At 37.0% G+C, this 20,953-nt stretch overlaps 1 protein-coding gene across 3 annotated transcripts in view; it reads left to right on the top strand.

The window, feature by feature from the left end:
- Window positions 1-5,346: 5,346 nt before the first annotated feature.
- LOC129245517 (uncharacterized) overlaps window positions 5,347-20,953 on the top strand; it is a 100,658-nt gene continuing 85,051 nt past the window's right edge. The window contains exon 1 of one of the 3 annotated variants that reach the window (XM_054883715.1): window positions 5,347-5,715. The gene's annotated coding sequence lies outside the window, so the exon portion shown is untranslated. Of the gene's footprint in view, window positions 5,758-5,790; window positions 5,898-20,953 lie in introns of those variants that run through there. The other 2 variants (XM_054883713.1, XM_054883714.1) reach the window with 2 other exon arrangements.

Genomic DNA, 20,953 nt, shown 5'->3' with positions numbered 1-20,953 from the left:
GTCCAAAGTTAGTGGCGGTCGGTCATACAGTTGGACTCGATTGGAGCACTCTAAATGGGTCAAAGTGGGATTTTTCGTTCGATTTTTAAATCGACCCACCCTAATGCATATGTATGTGCGGTTGTATGAAACTTTCTTTCAGAGCAAAAATTTAAAGAAGGTATTATGATTTCGTGGTGAAATATGTTTAGATCTTGAAATAATAGGATGCAATTATTTATTTTTATTTTTTGATCATCATGTATGAGCACGAAGGTATCACCTTACACGTTCGCGTGGTTGGTGACAAGTGGTTGGTGATTAGACAAGTCTTCAAAATTTTGTGTTGTGTCTTCTATAACACCGTGTTCTCCACGCTCTAATGAAATAATTATATGCACATATGTACGTATATATATATATGTATGTGTGTCTCTAATTTTCATACATATTTAATAAATCGTGACATTTTAAGCAGCTATGTAGTTGCTAACGAGATCGCTTGCATATGCAAGCCATATGCATTTTTATCTCATTAGAGTGATGATTCACGGATTGAAGATTTTAGAGTAGACAGAGGAAATACCAAGTGAAAATGGAAGGGCCATTAATCATATCTTCGAGTGGCTCCGGTTTAAAAGTAACTAATGAGAAGTGCTTCATAGGCCGGCATCTATTTTTGATGATGCTAAACCTAGCTTAGGTCAGGTTAAAATGGCTGCCCAAAGAGTGTGCACACTTGGACAAAGATATCAAATTCATCCTTTGTGATACCATTGCAAGGGAAGTAAGGCGGAGGGAACTAATAGCACAGAAGGAGAAGGGGGCGGTAAAGGAGGGTTGAATATGAAGTTCATCAGGTTTGTAATATCAAGGACTGCTATATTAGTAAGCATAGCAAAGAAATGAGAGCCATTATGCCTAAATTTTCCTGGAGGTAGATTAATCGATGATCAATTTCGAGTGCACGAGCAGCCCTCGTAGCCTGAGTAGTCAATCAGCTGCTTCTTTGATTGCAGCTGCCTCCGCTTGCAACACACTGCAGTGTTTCGGTAACCCTTCCTCAGTCTGAGCGTAACACGTACACTGGCAGTTTTGCCTGCGATGTCTACACATTTAATATTGCGTTAAGCGCTAGAGTAGGAGTTTTGAATCCAGTGCGGGAATCCATCAAGCAAAATTGGCTTTATAATGCTATTATATGCTGAATTTAACAATTGCTTCGAAAAATCTATTTTCGGCCTTCTCTTGATCTTCAACGTAGCCTAGAGTGTTACTGCATAAACGCATTCGAAGAAACCAGTTATCGAAACATTTATTCTACTCTGAAGTAGTGTCGATGTCTGCTAGTGTAACAGAAATTGATCAACGACTTTCACGGAATACGTCACTGATACTAGCATGGCCCTGCTTTGGTTTTGCAAACCACTTGTCAGCACCGTAGTTTTATGTGGTGCTACATTGCCAAAGGTAGAGACTGCCGATCCATACATTGATTAAAAATCGGAAAATATTATCACCGAAAATGTTCACGAGAAATTTAAATTTTCCACAACATTTACTTTCTTAAGCCGATGTTAAAACTAAATTCCTTGACAAATTTTTGAGCTGTCAATCCTTTTTGCACTTAAAATATCAAATTTTACATTTTCAAAATGACACAACTGGCAAATTCCATCTACGGGTAGATTCCAGAAACTTTTAAGTTTACCCACTATGACTGTCATTTTCAAAAATGTAATATAAAAGAAACGTTACATTTTTCTCAGTTTACGCATATCGACACATTCGCCAAATACTGCCGCGAATATTTTTATTTGTTCCATTGTGATTTGTATTTAGCTGGTCTTCTTTAAAATAATTTTTATTCCTTTATGACTATTTTTTTTTAATTTTATTGTAGAACATTGCACGTGCTTTTTATTTCCTTCCATGCTCAAAAATAAGGCGAAGGTTTCAAATTTCGCGGGCTACGATAAGTATGTAGCCGTTTATTTTTAATTTTCTCACTTTTTATAAATCAAGTAACCTAGAAAACCTATAAACATTTACTTAACTTTTTAATACATGTATGTTTATGGGAGGATGATATTTCATTTTTGACTAATATTACTCATACTATTTTTTTTTTTCAAATAACCGCACCACTCTAAACACTTTGGCTCTAAGAGTACGCACTTATTAATTATATTTAATATCTATTTAGCTCAAATATGGTAATATGTGATTCATTTTGTGGGATACTTAAGAATTGCCACATTTATTGGAGGAGAGGCTGATCTGTGATTCGAAGTTGGATTCGGATTTGCCAGGCAATAAAGCAAACATCTTTCCGATTTTTTAAATGTCACGTTATGGTTGGAACAAATTTAGAATTTCGATCTAATAGAGTTTAGTAATAAATATTTGGGGGTTTTATAACTTTGTTTCAGAAAGAACAGTAAATCTAAACATATGGAAAATATGCCGCCTTATGTTTTTTTTTTTTGACATAAGGATGTATTGTGAGTCCTTAATTTTATGCTGTGAAGTTACCTTTAATTTTTAGCTTACTTAAAATGCCATTGGAAGAAACTTTAAATTAGCTTCGAGAACAGTATCGCAAATGAAAGCAATGCCACTCGTACATACATCATTTTGGACACAACTACGGTAAAACAGCAGAGAACTGTAAGAAATTTAATATAACTCCACACTCCACTCCACACGGAGTTAAAGCTTTCGTGTATCCTTTTCTCAAATACGCACACACACACCTTTTCAACAGCAGATAAATATATTTACTTATTTCTTTCCATACTTTCTTACATGAAATATATTCTATTTTTTACGTTTTTCTGGGCTTCGAGGGCGATAATTTATTAATCTCCGCCAGGTAAACAAATTAGTCGTCGAATAGGAAATTTTATAGGAATTGCTCTAGGGGCACGTAACTATTCTACAATTATACAAGTAATACTTAATTTATATGTAAATAAATAAAAATGTGCTTAAAAAACTTCACATTTGAGAAAATGTTTAAGTGATTTTGTTTTGCTAACTTCTTTCTCAATCTTTGTTGCCTTGTAATTTTGGCAGTTTTTCAGTTTTTCTAACGTCAGATGACGCTGTTGTAACACTGACTTACACTTGCTTACACATGTTTCTACATCTACCAGAAGCAAAAACCACATAAACTTACTACGCACTCACACACTCACATTCCTATCGTACATACTGTTTGTTTCCTTTTTCCTGACTTTGTCGCCGGACCTCACTCGCAACTTCCTTTTCTCTTTTTTGACATTTTACTCGACGACTCTTTTGTCACAGCGCTCACATTTTCCGATTGCGGCATAATTTAAAGTTTTTTCTTTTTATAAAAGAAAAACCGCATACACATATGTATGTATATGTGTACGTTTGTATGGATGGTGTGCTTATTTTTTCATTTGTTTTATACTTTGCCGAATTTGTTCGATTTTGTCGATTGTTGCCGTTCGCCATTTTTTTATTATTATTGTTATTGTTCTTTTGATTTTTACCATGCATCGTTGTTTTTTCGTGCGCGAAGCCAATAAACACAGGCACGGCAACACCAGCAGCGAAGCGAACGTCGTTTGTCATATAAGTCGGTCTGTATGTATGTCGTCGCATGTTTCATGTGCTTCAGTTGCTGCTCTGTCAAAGTTGACGACAATTTTGCTGTTGTCGGGTCCTCTGCTTCCTCTTTGTGTGGGACTTCGTCTATTGTTTTGTCTGATCTACTTGTGTTTCAATACTGTACAAGTGTTTGCGCTTTTGTTATAAGTTTTTTCTCTGTTTTTGCTACTACTACAAGTAGCCAACATGGTATTCCTTGAATTATTCAGTCACACAGTGGTACATATCCGACATTATTAATATTGTAATTATTATTATTTTAATTCTTTTGAATGAATTTTTGTAAGCCATTGGCTATCGGTAAGTTCTTAGTTTCACAAAATAGTTCCAATTTAAAATATATACAATCAAAAGTTCTGGAGGAACCGAATGGTATCCTAATAACATTGACGATATAAATTTTTCTGGAATTAAAAGAGTAAAACTTAAAGAAGTATATACATCGAGTATATTAGCATTTTTTGTTGATAAGAAACCCTTACTATGATGAATAATCTAACAAAATAGAAAGCGTTAAAAAATATTTACGAAAATCGCTATGTGTAAATTGCCCTGACGAGGTTATCTTCCATTCTATATTGCCAGATGAAAACTCTGCAATCTTTGTGGGATAGAAAAAATTACTGGCCCTTATTGTTTAAATACAGCATATTAGTAAGCAATAAAAATTGAATCCGATCCAACTAACTTTCTCAACCTACGTAACTTTCGGCTAAGCAGAATAAAGGTAGGGTCAGTGAGCATTTCAAACTACGCTAAAAATGAGGCAATTGCAAGGTGAAACAGATTATGTTATATATATTGCTGCATAATCGATTTTATTTTAAGTTTAAATATGTCAATAAATTACAGATAGGTAGGCTGTAAGAACACTCCTCTGTAGACTGAACGAGTAAATAAATAAATAAATATAAATTGCCATTGGTGCGTATTTGGCCGAGTGGTGTGCGTCTTAATGTTTTTCCACCAAGTAACGGATCTACAGTTTTATGCCGCCTCCGAATTGAAGCCTGTTTTTATGAGAATCTGTTTCATGTCAGATATACACTCGGAGATCTTCCATTGTTATCGATGGGCGAGCACAATTTGAAGCAACCTTTTCTTTCATTTAATGTCTCATGGCCACAATGTGTTTCAAGTCCGGGCCCTGCCGAATGGTCTTCATGTACAAACTCATTCGAACGTCAAGCATCAAGTTATAGAAATATTTTTCTTAATGACAATCGATCCTCGGTCGACACTGACATATGTATATATATACCTCTGAGTGCATATTTGACATAAAAAATCGTCTCAAAAAAATCATCTGCCGTACGGAGGGACTTACCATACCGAGCATTCCCAAGTAGGTTTCGACCGAGTATGCAATTCGTAGCCGGGCTGTGCTAAGATACAAAATAACTTTGTAGTCGGTCTTACCTTATGAGTTTCTTTATATTTTATTAGTGTACGGCATACGAAAGAACATGCCACTGTGCCACTTTCGTGTCGTTGTCAGCGTGTGACTGGATGCGTACTCTAATCGTTTGTTTGAATATTTGTTTGTGTGCTGACTATAAACGTCGCCGGCGTCATCGTCGTCGTTGATGTCGCAGCGCTGGCGCTGGCGACGGCGATGGCGATGGTGGTGTAGATGGTGTTGTAGTCGTAGCCGTCGTCGTCGTCGAGGAGCAGAAATCAAAAAGATTTCGAACGCAAACAGATGCAACGTGCCGCTCACAGCAACTGGTCGCACGTTTTCCCTCAGCGCGAACTCGACATTCGTCACTCGACAAATTCAGGCGAACAGTTAGTCGACAATTTCGTATTGTTGTCGCATCGTCGTATAGTCTTATCGTTGTACCGTCGCCTCGCAAATCGGATTGGCTGCTGCTGTCTTGTAGTCGCACAGTCACAAACGCGTCAGTCGAACTGAATTTTTGACGAGTCGGAAGTGTGTGTAACGTGTTTTTGTGATTTCCGTTGTTTTGCGACATTTTGCTTTTGGCCTATCCGAATATCGCATAAGCCGCATATATTTATTAAAAAGTGAATAAAAGTCAATCACAAAATCGTATGCATTTGTGACTTACTTTAAGCTGTCAAATTGAAAAGGTATACACTGAGGCCTGCATACAAGCAGCGCAGTGGTGAAAGGTAAACTTTGTGGCGCGTGTGAATCTGTGAATGTGCAGAAAGGTGCTATGTATGCGCGTGCTACGCTTTAAGCGCCCCGTCAGTGTTGGGGAATCTGTGTCACCTACCCGAAAGTGAGACATTTGACGTCTAGCGGAAAAGTTTGTAACACAAGTATTTGGAGCAAAAATCAAAATGCGAGCGATGAGGATTTCATCAAAATAGAAGACAGACATCAGCCACGCATTTGTTGCCACTAATTGATTAGGTTTTTTTATACTATTTGTCTGTGAGTGTGTATGTGCGTGTCAAGTTATAATGTCTGCCTATTAGCCGCACTTTCGCCAATTCATTCGCACCATTTACACCTAGATGCTGACTGGACCAAGTGTCCGCGTTCACACACACATGCACATACTCTCTAGCATTAGGTTCGTGATAAAGTGACAGTTATTCTTGATGGTGGGTTGGCGTTGTTTTTGTTAGTCAGCGTTTGTTGTAGCACACAAACACTGTTATCGCACCGATTGTCAGGGGCGTCGTTTACATGTGGCAAATGCTGCATGTGTGACAACGTAATTGAGGTTAATTAGTTTAAGTTGCAGCAGCCACAGGTGGATATTGTTGTTCGTTTCTTGCATTACATATAATACAATAAGTGCCTACGTGCCACGTATATATTTGTGACGAAACTTATTCTGGCGAATATGTGAATGTTCATACTTACATATGCATCTGCCTATTTATAGCTATGTGTGTGCGAATTCACTGCGTAGTCCCTTCTTAAACAATTCGCCACATTATTTTGTTCTCTTCGCGGCACTTTCCTTAAAAATTTACATCCAATTATATGTATGTACAATGCCTAGTACGTATGTATGTATGGATATTTGTATGTACGTATTTTACATGAGTTTCGTGGCAACTAATTGGGCGCGTAAAACGTTTGTGATCGCTTGGCTATCAGTGGATTCTGGTCTATTTTTATTTTTTTAGTGTTTTGTTTTTAGTTCTCTTCTTTTGTATTTATTATTATTGCATGGACTATACACAGTTCACAGAACCTAGCAATCTACTTTGAAAACCTGCGTACAATTAATTACATGCGAGTACTTGACTAAAGAACCTTTTTCTGATATAATCTGATTGTTAAAAACATTTCATAAAATGCATTCGGTATGAAAATATTTAGCAGGGGCTCTAATAACTGCTGCATACAATTAAAAAAAAAACGCACATGAAATTTGAACCCAAAATTTGTTTGCTTAATTGTTCGCATTAGGGCTGTTTTAGTGCAAATATTTCGCCTTTCATTGTTAATAGGATTCTATCTAATTATCTGTCAATAGAATATTCTATCTCTTCGAGAAACCGCTTTTTGATTCTTTTTATTGTATAATATTAATTTTTATAGGCGGCGGCCGTAGCCGAATGGGTTGCTGCGCGACTACCATTCGCAATTCACAGAGAGAACGTCGGTTCAAATCTCGGTGAAAACATCAAAATTAAAAAAAAAACATTTTCCTAATAGCGGTCGCCCCTCGGCAGGCAATAGCAAACCTCCGAGTGTATTTCTGCCATGAAAAAGCTCCTCATAAAAAATATCTGCCGTTCGGAGTCGGCTTGAAACTGTAGGTCCCCCATTTATGGAACAATAACAAGGCGCACACCACAAATACGAGGAGGAGCTCGGCCAAACACCCAAAAGGGTGTACGCGCCAATTATATATATATATAATTATTATATATATACATATATATTATTAGTTCCTATCGCGCCATCTTTGAACGTATTGTGTTTACTTCCCGCTTGTTGTTTACTTACGTCTTAATTTGTGTCCTTGAGAGAGATTCGTCTATTTGTGAAAATTCTTCATTAATGCTACGTCGCCAAGCTCCTTTTGGGCGCCCCTTGCTGCGCGATCATTGTGGGTTCCAGTTATGGGCCATTCTACTTATGTCGGTCGCTAGCTTGCGCAACGAATGGCTAATCCAGTTCCATTTGCGTTCTCGAATTCATATGTCAATTGGTCTTCGTCAGATGGGGTGGTGGATACGGACGTGGAAGGATGGACAGTGGGCTCCGTACAATCTTAAACAAAACTACAAGGTCAAATCCTTCATCGACAAAGCAAGAAAGTGGCGTCTTTATATAAGCACTTAGCCCAAAACAGCGTGTGTCTGGTAGCAAGCGGCTGAAAATAGAAATGCTGCTCCCACCAGATAAATTTAAGATGACCACCCCATCGGCGCCCCTAGGCTAACGACCAATTGCTCCTGAATTGAATCTCTCACTGAAACCGAAACAAATAATATTAATATTAATATTAATAACAATTGGCACTGACACCATTTCATGGGCCTTTCCTATTTGATGGGTGCTTTTCCACAGTTTTATGCCACCTCTGAACCTTTTATATCATTGGGCACACTCACTATTATAAATGGCTGTGACGGCAGACTGACTAAATTCTTTCTTTAGATATAAAACATCTTTTGACTGGGTAGGATTACTTCCAGTAATAGAGCAAATAGCTGCATGGACCGTTGGTCCAAAGGTAATAAACTACATAAAACATTTCCTCTAAATAGAAAAGTAAATGGAGTACTCCGTCACAGTCTTATGGCTGAAACACAATTGCCTTAGTTTAATTATACAAGAACACAAATACATGTTTATGCATGTTACGGCGATTATCTTTAAATATTCGCTGATGTAAAAAATGAGTCACTCTCGACAACCAACTAAACAACTTCCCAATTAATATATTGAGTTGGTGCCAAAATAATGGCACAAATAACATTCATACAACAAACATTCATGTGGCAACCTAGTTTTAAATATTAATTCTTGAGAGGGCACCACCTTGCATAAACTAATTCGTACCTCGCATGGAATGGCCAGACCATAGTATAAAATATGAAGAAATAAGGTAAAAGCTGCCGGTTGCGTATTTTATATTTTTAATTTTATATAAATACATTTTTCTGGGTAATAATGCATTTAAAAATATACAGAGCAACATAAAATTATTACTTTAGGCAGTATTGAAATTGTCTTGATTGTTTAATGCATCCAAAATTCAGGCAATCAACACATGAGAAACGCGTTTTTCTGTATCATTTATCTACAACCTGCGCGGACATAACGTACAATTTGGTGTTTATGTTTTCTGAAGTATCTGAACCTATCGGAACCTCGTAAGTCAAACAAACGCATTACTAAAAACAAAAAATTAATTAAAAGAATATGTAAACTAAGAAAATTAGTACTAACCACAAAAAAAGAGATTTAGAAAAAGATCTGGTAGAAACATTTTTCTATAATAAATTGTGGGCTGCTCATTCTCTCTACAATATTTGGTGCTACAAGAGATTCAACCATTACGTTATAAAAAAACTAACGACCATCAGTTGTTCTGAATACGAAGTTCTTGTTGCAGTAACTGAATGTTACCAGCGCCGTAACATCGACCGTTTTATAAAAAAAGGCAAACGCTACCTTTTTGCTATACTATACCTAAGCACTTTTTGGTCCATTGCATCACCACCAATTTTGTATTTGTTGTAAATGGATGCAGCCTTTTACTATTTGTGCATATTTGATCTTCTAACTCCTATTTGGAGCATAGGGCGTCAACCACTTCTCTTCGCTAACGGACACAGTTTTGTGCTAGCGATCTTAGTTCGTTCCATGACAATAGACTTCATTTCAGTTTCTGTTGAGCGCAGCCAGGTGGTGCGTAGTCTGCCAATTCTCCTGCCAGTTTGTTGAAATGCTTTACAAATTCTTGTGAAACGCACGTTTTATTTGAGCGACATGGTCCTCAGGAGTTTGCGCTCTTCATAAGAATATTATCACCTTGACCATGGGTTTGAACTCCTATTGAATGTTTGCCAATATAAAATATACCACCAATTGTAAAATGTGTTTTGGTCTACCCAAGTCAAGTTGTTCATCTATAGTGTGGCTTATAGTTACGACCTGAATTTTGGAATAAAATAAAAATACACCAGTAATAGCTGCAGCTCTGTCATGTTTCTCACCATCAAAACGAGTACTTCCATTACCAAAGCTTGAAAACAGTGTAATTAGTTAACGTTACATCGAAATATAACTAGCTAAAAACATAAAAACAAATTATTTGTAGGTAATAATAATAATTAAAATACAAAAGTATCAAGAAAATCGCTGCGATCGTACATAGGTACTTAGCCCTGCCTCAAATTCTGTTATATTACAATTTAAGTCCGTTATAGATATGAAGTTATAATACGTTTTTTAGTGAAGTTGGTTTTATTTAATCATGGAATCATGGCGACCGCCGTAGGCGAATGGTTTGGTGTGTGACTATCATTCGGAATTCAGAGATAACATAGGTTCGAATCTCGGTGAAAGACCAAAATGAAGAAAACGTTTTTTTCTAATAGCGGTCGGCAGGCAAACTTCCGAGTGTATTTCTGCCATGAAAAAGCTCCTCATAAAAAACCATTTGCCGTATGTAGTCGGCTTGAAACTGTAGGTTTCTCCATTTGTGAAACAACATCAAAACGAACACCACAAATAGGAGGAGGAGCTCGGCCAAACACCCAAAAGGGGTGTACGCGGCAATTATATATATATATAAATAATAATATTTTTTTTTTTTAATTTTCATTTGAGATGGTCAGCATTCGCTTTTACAAAAGCCTTCAAACGATTAGGTCATTCAGTTATTGCAACACGCCTTCGACAGGTGATCACTGCTGGGTGGTTTTCGCCCTATTGGCCGGAGCGGAATCTTGGTGAAAGATCCAACGCTCTCTATCGAAGAGAGACTGCTTCACCACGCCTTCTAAGCTATCCTTCTGGTACACATTTGGTCCGGTCTTAACCCTTTTTTGCCGAAATGAAGAGATGTAATGCCTTTACAATTCTCTCCCCACCAGAGATTTTGTGGTTTTGTTTATTAAAAACTTCTTCAACAGTGAACATTTTCTCATCTGTGAAAATAATATTTTGTGGAGATCATTTTTAATTAGTCTTGACATGGATCTGGTCGATGCATTCATTTCCCTGGACATGATTTTCTGCTTTCTAATGGGATTTCTGCGCATTCTTTGTCGAACGGCTTTTATGGCTGCACTGGTTCACACCACGCTAAGACAATCACTTCTTTTTATGTCTGGCACTTCAGACGCTTGGGGAAAACGATTGATGGTGCAGTAAATTGAAATATTAAGTTTTTTCAGCAATTCGTTAATCTCACTTGCGCTTTTAGCACCCTTTGATAATGCAATCCCTGCAGTGCGATTTTCATTAGGTCTCCTCTCCATTGTTAACAAGCGAAATTTGCCACAAAACTAAGAAAAATTTATGAGTAGAATGCATACAAACAAAAGCACAAAAACCGGTAGTTTTTTCTGCGAATTTGTTCTTCCAGTATGTATTGTAAAATTTGAATTTATGGCAGGACTAAGTATATGCACATATGCTCCGGGAGCTGCAAACAATCTACCAAAAAAATATCGCCGGATCATGCACCAACTTGTGGTTAACTTAACAAGTGGTTATAGCTCGCCGTTATACTTCTGCACATGCTTTGCGGTAAAAGAATTTGTTAAGATGTCACCAGATAATCTGAAGAAAATAAAAACTTTTGGGCATAAAAGTATGGTAGGTCTGCCGGCAAGTCGTCCTAGATACTTATGGGCATTACTATGTAGTTACGTAATTCATGATTATTGTGGATATATCACACAATGTCCAAAATGTAAACATTTTCGAGATATTCGATTTTAAAGATTATTTAAAAAATGAAATTTGTGTTTGCTGTACGTTCACTTTTTTTTTTAATTTTGTTCAAGGGTCCGACTTTTTTACGTTTAGTTAGTCCCCTAATAAAAGCCATCAATAAAATTTGAGTTTGGTATTTTTCAATAATAGTCAAGCTTTGCTTGGCAATTATTCTGCAAATTATTTTAAAATGAAGTATGCCTTTTTCCTTATCCATACAATTTCAATTATCGATATTCTAATGCAAGCCGCACTCTCTCAACTGACAGGACGAGTTTCATATCTCTCCGGAATTATGATTTCAAAGTTTATCTACTTTTTTGACAACCTTATATATAATTGGCGCGTACACCCTTTGTGGGTGTTTGGCCGAGCTCCTCCTCCTATTTGTGGCGTGCGTCTTGATGTTGTTCCACAAATAGAATCTTAAAATACAGCTATATGGGGCATCTGTATAAATAGTACCTCTATCTGCGAGTTTCACAGGCATCGAAATTATAGTATATATGAAGCCGCCTTAGAGTACCAAAAATTCAGTTGAGTTGGAGTTACTCAAAATTCTGTTCTAATTGCTAAAGGAGTTTAAAACCAGTGCAATCAGGCTTAATGTGAATTCGAAATCTATAAGTAATTTTCCTTTTCAAATTTGTGCAAGACGTTATTGAATTCCCATCCTGTTTTGGAAAACCAAGGGTATTTTCCCCTGATAAGTCGTATTAATATCAGGGTTCCAAACAAGAACCGAGTACAGGAACGACCACCTAATTCTCGAAAGAATTCCTCTTCATCGGAGGAAATGTTGGACAGTAGCTGCCGGTGATCAATTGGTTTGTGGATACCATCATAGCAAAGACGGATTAAGTACCCGTGAAACTTTTCAAATTCGAAACCTCTTGGTGTCTCATGAGAACTTTTTGAGCCTGTCATAGGGCAGGCAATAAATGCGGCTTTTTTATTATATGGTGATTTATTGGGATAAGCACTCTGGTTTATGTGCTACGAATCTGTTTAAAATTCCTTCGCAATCCTGCTTCTTATTGCAAGTGCGTATGCTAGACGCTTAAAAAATAGACGCTATTTGTTTAAAAACTGTCTTTATACCAAAAACAAAGTCCCCATTCATCAGATATGGAATATTAAATATTATAGAAATGTATTTTCTAAGAACGGTTACCCCCTCATACTCCATTAGCGCTGATTTTTTTCATCATAGTTCAAACGGAAGACTAATCTTAATTTCCTAATTGTCCATTTCCCCTACCCAAATATTTATTGATCCAAAAATAAACATGAATGTGATTGTAAATCGGACTCAGTGTCAAACATAAGTGTGCTTTATCCTGATTAAAAAAACCAAACTCTCTGCTTAATGCTCTCAAAACTAAATTTTATGCAATAATTCCCATTTAAAACTTTTTCAATGAAATCAACCAACTTAACTAAATGGAAATGGAAAAAAGAAAAAATATATACATATAATAAAACTGGCGAGACAGTCAAAAATGACGCTCTAATCGCATCAGAAAATGTGCAGTTATGGCAAAACTCCACATACTTTATATAGCCACGTACACACCTAGAGACAAATATACAAGTACGTGTATGCCCAACTCGGAAATCGACTGTTCCTACACCGGTGCTATTTACCGGTCTTTTTTGCAGAAGCAAGCATCCATTTAATGCTTGTTAGCCAAGCCAGCGCAGCCGCGGTATTTTAATACGCTTCATTATGTCGACATCTCGGTATATCTCATACAGGTGGCTGTTCCATAGGATACGGAATTCATTCTCGCCTCCGCGAAGAGGACCAAAGAATTGTCGGAGAATTTTTGTCTCGCACGCTCCCAGTGCTTTCTCATCAGTTGTCGTCATTGTCCAAGCTTCTGCGCCATATATTTACAAGGACACTGATAATTAGGCTTTTGTACAGCGTGGTTTTCGTTTTCGAGAGAGGGATCTACTTCTCAATTGCCTACTGAGCACAAAGTAACACCTGTTGGCAAGAGTTATATTTCGTTTAATCTTTAGGCTGATGTAGTTCTGGCTTTAACATTGGTTCCTGGATAAACAAAGTAGTTCACAACCTCAAATTCATGGTTGCCAACAGTTACGTGTTGTTCAAGATGCAAAGACTCGTTGAATGTTGGCAGCAGATACTTTGTTTTATTCTCGTTCACCGCAAGACCCACTTTCTCTGCTTCCTTCTGCAGACTGGAGTCCTCTGAACATACGGCGTGGTTCTTTAGAACCATACCAATATCGTCAGCATACGCCAATAGCGTGACACTTTTGTAGAAGATAGTCCCAAAGCGGTTTAACTAGCAGCACGTAACATTGTTTCCAATAGAAAATTAAAGAAATTACACGAAAGGGAATCGCCTTTTCTAAACCTCGCTTGATATCGAGCGGCTCGGAGAGGTTCTTTCCGATCTCAACGACATTTTACACAGCCGTATAAGTTTTGTGGGGATACCAAAGTGAGGCATAGCGGCATAGTGGCCGTTCCTGTTTGTGCTATCGAAAACAGCTTTGAAATCGGCAAAAAGGTAGTGTGTGTCGATTTGTCGTTCGTGGGGTTTCTCCAGTATTTGGCGTATCGTGAAGATCTACTAGACTTACCAGGCCTGAAGCCGCACTGATAAGGTCCAATTAGTTCTTTGATGATGGGCTTTAGTCTCTCACATAATACGCTTGATAAGGTCTCGTATCCGACGTTATTAAGACTTCTTGAGGATTGAGCAGAGTACGCCTAGGTTCCAGACGTTCGGCATGCTTTCATCTGATGCAAACCTCTTTAAGGTCGGGTGGTGTTACGCCTACTCCGTATACGAATATACAAAATTACATTTCACCATGAGAAGAGGTTTCAACGTATCAACTTTTCATTGTGACTTTTCTTCTATCCTTGATTTGTTGACACTTGAAAACCCTCGTGCATGTTAAAGATTTCTGCTATCGATTTGGAACTGAAACCTTATCCTCTTTTAATTTTGTTCGGGCAGCCCTAGAGTGGGCTTGTAATGTCGAAATACGCTAAACTTAAGAAACGCGATCTGAAGACGCTGAAAAAAATATTTGCTCATCGTCCCCCTTATGCAAAAAAGATGATTGAGTCAAAATTAAAGACAATTAGAAGGTTTGGTGTCTGATAAAAAAATGTGTTGTGGTTGTGTTTGTACATATGGTACATAGAACATCAAAGGGTTAATCAGGTCAACCCATTAACTCAGAAATGGCAAATTTGTATATTCATGCTTCTGGCATATGGTGGACTATCTACATAAAAGACAAGATTTATATATTGTAATATACAGGTAACATAATTTTCGCGCGGTGGCTTTTTAGAAACTGAAAAAAGGAGTATCCCATGAACAAAAGGATAGTGAATATTAGTGCACGCCTGTTACAAATGCTAACGATATCCGACAAAGATTCACAATCAAAGTTTTCTTGGCTGTTTGGGAGCGTATTGAAGCATTTGAGGGAGAATATTCTTTGTAAGAATCCACAATTGTAGCAAAACAAAACGTGGTTTCATCATTACACATCTTGTTTGTACGTGACGATTTTGCAAAAGTTTTTTTCTAATAGTGGTCGCCCTCGGAAGGCAATGACAGAGCTCTTAGTGTATTTCTGCTATGAAAAAGCTCCTCATAAAAACCATTTACTGTTCAGAGTCGGCTTAAAATAGTAGGTACCTTCATTTGTGGAACAACATCCAGACGCACAGCTCAATTAGGAGGAGGAGCTCGGTCAAACACCTATCTGAAGTGTACGCGCAAATTATTTTTTTGTTTTTATTTTGCTAAAAATATATTTGACTTTTTTCTGTTCCGAAGTCCTAAATTATCACTTCGTGGAAACCTTTTGGAGATTATTGAAGCCACGAAGGGAACTGTGCAGAAACAAGCCAATTTTGAAGACAATTCCTATGCCTGAAAAATTTGTTTTGGAGGTTTGAAGAAGCGTTGGTATATATTCCTTGGTTATTATGGTTATTATGGTTATTATCAATAATTATCAATGTATAATTGAAACGCTTTCATGTTATTAAAAAAACTCTGGGTACTTTTTGACCAAACGGTTATCGATTTGAAATGCCCTAACTCAGTTCTAATAACAAGTGAAATTTCAAATCGATGTTTTCTTATTACTCGGCCTGTTTTTCTCTAGTTTTTTAGTGGAACAGCTTCAATTTTTTTAATGAGTACCTGTGCCAACAAAGTTTTGAAAATTCCCTCGTGAAGTATGCACTTTTCCTAAATATGGCATGAAATATTTACAGATCGATATTATTTAATATCCTCTTTTGATTTCTCTTCACAATCACCAACAAAATTATGCTTTATTTAATAAAGAAAATAAAAGCCCCCAAAGTTGAACACATTTTAGAGATTAAAAAAAGAAATTATTTATCTTGTTTTTTTTTTTATTTTTGGTTTAGTTTTTTGGATATTTGTGAAGACAAATTAAAGGAGGACATTAAATAATATTGATCTGTAAACATTTTGTGCCATATTTACAGAAAAGAGCATATGTCCCATGGGAATTCAATGGTAATTTTCAAAGCGTTGGGGGCACGGGTAAATATTAGTTAAAAAATAAATAAAAAATTATTTTCTCATCTTTATAGCCATAGAAAAAAATTTAGAATTTAGTGCAGCATCAAGAAACTTGCTTATCCTGCTGCGCACATAAGAAAATCAAATATTGTATTTTAGGCTAAATTACAAAATACGACAATATTTAAAGTTCAATAGCTGCTTTCAAGCGATAATATTTTTCAGTTTATTTTGAAAAACTAGTTGTGGATTAGTAATTCGTTGTACGTGTTCGCATTTTGCCTGCAGGGCATGTGAATATATCTTTGTTTTAGCAAGCATTAGGACAAACAACTTTTTTCAGTGATTTGAAAAGAAAAACCCCAAATTTAACGCATCAGCAACGACACTACGCCATTAAAAAATTTTGGTAATTTCCATTATCAATTACATAAGCACACATAGTCGTACATTAAAACATTACCGCGGGCAAAATCATATGTGTATGGGCACATATCTGTGTATGTATGTACACTCATATGGATGTAGTCATGTGAACGAGTATGTGTAGCCTGTGGAAACGCTAAAAGCCAGAAGCGGATGCAACTTTTTCACGAATTGGATTTTTTGAAAAGTTTTTGGCTGCATTGACGCAAAAACGAACAAATTTTTCAGGAGGAAACGGCGGAGTGTGGTGGGGCTGATGTTAGCAAGTGAATCAGTAATACAAGTGTTAGCGAATGCATGTTTGACGATTCAAAAACTGGTTTCTATGGCGAAAAACATGCATGCACCAGCCATGTATGTGATTATGTACATATGTATGTAGGTATGCGTTTACACAATTACATCCATTGAAGGCACACAATGGGCGGTAGACTCGCCCTACACGCCCCAAGGAGCAAAGGGTTGCCACTTTGTAGGATGAGGTGTGGGGAAGAAGGCTTACCAACTCATCAACCTATTCGCCTCAGGAGCAAAGTCAATGCAGGAATCAGAGCAGATGTTACAACTACGAGTATGCCACCGCTGTTGGCTTGAAATCAGGAATATTTTATGTTGCGTTCAGTGAGGAAGAGCTGAAGGAACGCTGCATTGTGTTGGACAAATAACTTTAATGGACTCTAAATGGTTCCATTTACCGACGCTTACTCTTTGCTTATATTCCATTCTCTGTTTGGAATGGCGCTGATGCTCGTCAATTTCATGGTTGATACAATAGTTTTGCAGTTTTGCAGTTTTTACGAATTACGCATTTCAAACTTGTTTTTTAAAGTTTGAGATTGTAACTTGATCATCCATTTTATTTTGAATGTAGCCATTCAAATATTTATAAAAATGTTCCTTGTATTACTTACTTTTTAGGAGCAGAACTATACTTGTATGTAATTTTTTTTTTTTTTTTTTTTGCTTTTCTATATAAGAATGTTGAATTTTTATTATTAGTAAAGAGCAGACTTTACTTCGCACAATTTTTAGTTTTTGCCAACTATCACAGTTAGCCAAACCGCACCGCCAAACCACAAATTTCACGCAATTGATGGACTCATGGATGCATGGACAAATATTTATTGTGGACGTTTGTACGATTTTAAAGTCGATTTGGATAGCATGAAACAACTTGCAATATCTATGGGAAATGTAGGTATATATATATATATAACTGGCGCGTACACCCTTTTTGGGTGTTTGGCCGAGCTCCTCTTCCTATTTGTGGTGTGCGTCTTGATGTTGTTCCACAAATGGAGGGACCTACTGTTTCAAGCCGACTCCGAACGGTAGTTTTTATGAGGAGCTTTTTCATGGCAGAAATACACTCGGAGGTTTGCCATTGCCTGCCGAGGGGCGACCGCTATTAGAAAAATGTTTTTCTTAATTTTGGTGTTTCACCGAGATTCGAACCAACGTTCTCTCTGTGAATTCCGAATGGTAATCACGCACCAACACATTCGGCTACGGCGGCCGGGAAATGGCATTATAAAATATCACAACTCTTTCAAGTTGGAAAGTACTTTTTGATTGAATAAGCAAGTGAACCTCTTCCCCTCTTCTTCCCCTCTTCTGTTTGGACCAAGATCTTTTCATTGTGTTCATGTGCGCTCTATACCCATGGTTTCATCGTCCACATGTATGACACGTCTAGCCAGACTACGTTCATGCCATTACAAAGCTCGTACAGTTCATTGTCCCATATTCGTTGGCCCATTCAAAGTCTTCTCATTTTTATTAGAAATGGTCAACGTTTTCTTGTCTATAATAAAAATGGACATAGTAAGAGTTGTGTGTAGCGTGATATTTGTGCGTAGTGAGAGGTCTCTGCTTTTCAATTGCCTGCTGGGTCCGAAGTAAGAGTAAGAGTTATTCTTCGTTTGCTATCCAGCCTGGCATTGTTTACGGTGCCAATGTTGGATTCTGGTTAGTCAAAGTATTTACAATTATGTTGCCTGGTGATAATTTGCCTTATTCTTGTCTAGCGATAAACTAGTCAAGCGCGCTGATAACCCAATTCATGCTGTATACTTCACCATAGCCCCCCTAGATGACTAAAAACCACAATTTTTAAGATATGAAATTATGTGTCATTTTCCGTTTTCTCCAGACGAGGTGCATTAGTCCCATCTTGCCAAATGGACAAAACTCGTAAAAGAACGTAAAAAAAATTAAAATTAGATGATTCATATTTTCTTATTCAAAAGCCAAGTTGGTTGTGTGATGACCCCTGACTCGATGATCACTGCGCAAAAGAGTGATTAAATTGCAGAAAATTGTTTTTTGTTCCTTGTTCTTACGCAAAAAATGGTAAGCCCCCAAGCTTATTTCTGCCATGAAAAGGGGTGTTATCAGAGGCTTCTGCTATTTGGAGGGGACACAAAACTATATGTTCCTGTATTTTACTACACTATGAAGACGCATAATACAAATTTTGGGGGAAATTTGGCCAAACCATTTTAAAGATTGTATGTCTTGATAATTTATTTATTAAGGGGGCTTCAAAACATCGTTTCTTTTACTGAAATTGATAGATATATTTTATGAGAATATGCCCTCACAATTTTATAGCGGAATTCAAAGTAATTTAAGATTAAAAAAAACGACGAAAGTTATCGTTTCAAACCGATAATCTATATAAAGATAATTAAAATGCGCAACTAATTAACTAACAAAATACAAAAAAAAATAAGCTTTTAATGTTATTTAACATCTTTTTTGTCAAAAAAAAATAGCGAAAAAAGCACTTTTTTCAATAATTAATTGTGTGTTAATTTTTTCATATTTTTATACAAGAGTAGTCTATTATATGCAGGAAGGCCGTCTGAATAAGACAATATTTTTCTTTTGTGTTTCAGGTGAAAACTACGACCGCAATCTTACACGCCGTTTTACTAGCGCGCAACGAGAAGCTGTGCGAGATCCCTCATATGTCCGCCATTTTGTTTTTTTATTTATTTTAAAAAATTGTTTATTACTCTTCATTGAGAAAAAACACCTTTTTTAAAGGCCCCCCTTAAACGAGAAATAACAATAAATCTATTATTTTATAGGGAAAAGGAACGCTAGCAGGACTTCTGGCTCAGCCTGTTATTTACAGCTGCTTTCGATTCACCAACGCCTAGCGAGTAGTGGATAAAACAAAAATTTCGAAAGCGGCAAATATTGCGTTATAAAGTAGTACTCCTCTAAAGATCTGCACCAAATAAAGTTTGGAAAGTAATTTTGCCGTAACTAAATTTTAGAAAAGCTGTGGGAAAGAACTGGGAGGAAAGTGTCAGAAGAGTGAAATTTTATTAACAGAAATACAAAATTAGGTTACGTTAAAATGGAAAAAACAAAATACATAAATACATACAGGAGGTAAGGCTCTAAAATTACGCCAGCACGGCAGGAATTCAGGGTAATTGAATGAGAATCCAGCAGGTTTGTATTTACATATACATAAACGATTGCCTAAACCTCCTAAACACGTTAGGAAACCTCAACACAGTAACACTATGTTGGATTCCGGGACATGAAGGACATGAGGGAAATGAAATGGCTGACGACCTTGCAAAACAAAGAGCAAATATGCAACTTACTGGTCCTGAGCATTTCTGTAGACTGACAAAAGGCCACATTAATGAATTCCTTAGGAAATGGGAGGAAAGAAAACTTGCCGCACACTGGCTAAACTGTGCCGATCAGCGTCAAGCCAAACTATTCCTAAGTCCCAACAAAGGAATATCTGACAAACTTCTCTCACTAAACAGAGTATATCTGCGTCTTTTAACCGGATACCTTACAGGTCACTGCAGCCTGAGGTACCATCTGCACAATATTGGTCTATCCGAGACCAATGTCTGCCGCTTTTGCGAAATGGACATAGAAAGCTGAGAACATGTGCTTTGTGAATGTCCTGCGTTGGGCAGACAAAGACTTCACCTCCTTGGTGGTATCGTAGTATCTCCATGCAATCTTTGGAACAACAAACCCAAAACTGTGCTAAAATTTCTAAAAAGCCTAAAACTCTAGGGTTACAAAATAGGCCTTTCACAATAGATCAGCTCTGGTCGCAGTGCGTAATGGCCTTCTAATAATAATAATACATATCAGCACACAGAAAACTTGCTCGTTCTTTGCCTGACCTTACTTTTAACCCACCAATTAGCCACAATGTCGATGCCGATAGAAAGTTTTAAATTCCCTTGAATACTTTAAAGGTTAAAAGGGCTTAAAGCAACGCAAAATAGCGGGCTGCCACTAGGGGCGTACAAATTGTACCGATTAAAACTCCCAGCCATTCATTTAAAAAGTCTTGCTGAAAGATAGTCTTTTCAAGAAAAAAAATTCTTAGTGGTAATTTCACTACGTCATAACACTAAGGATCGTTTTTTCATCTTACCAACAGAATATGTCTTACTAACCA

The sequence above is a fragment of the Anastrepha obliqua genome, chromosome 4 (genome assembly GCF_027943255.1).
Source record: "Anastrepha obliqua isolate idAnaObli1 chromosome 4, idAnaObli1_1.0, whole genome shotgun sequence".
Classification (NCBI taxonomy): Eukaryota; Metazoa; Arthropoda; class Insecta; order Diptera; family Tephritidae; genus Anastrepha; species Anastrepha obliqua.
The sequence above is the reverse complement of the archived record's forward strand: the minus strand, read 5'-3'. Positions and strand labels throughout refer to the sequence as shown.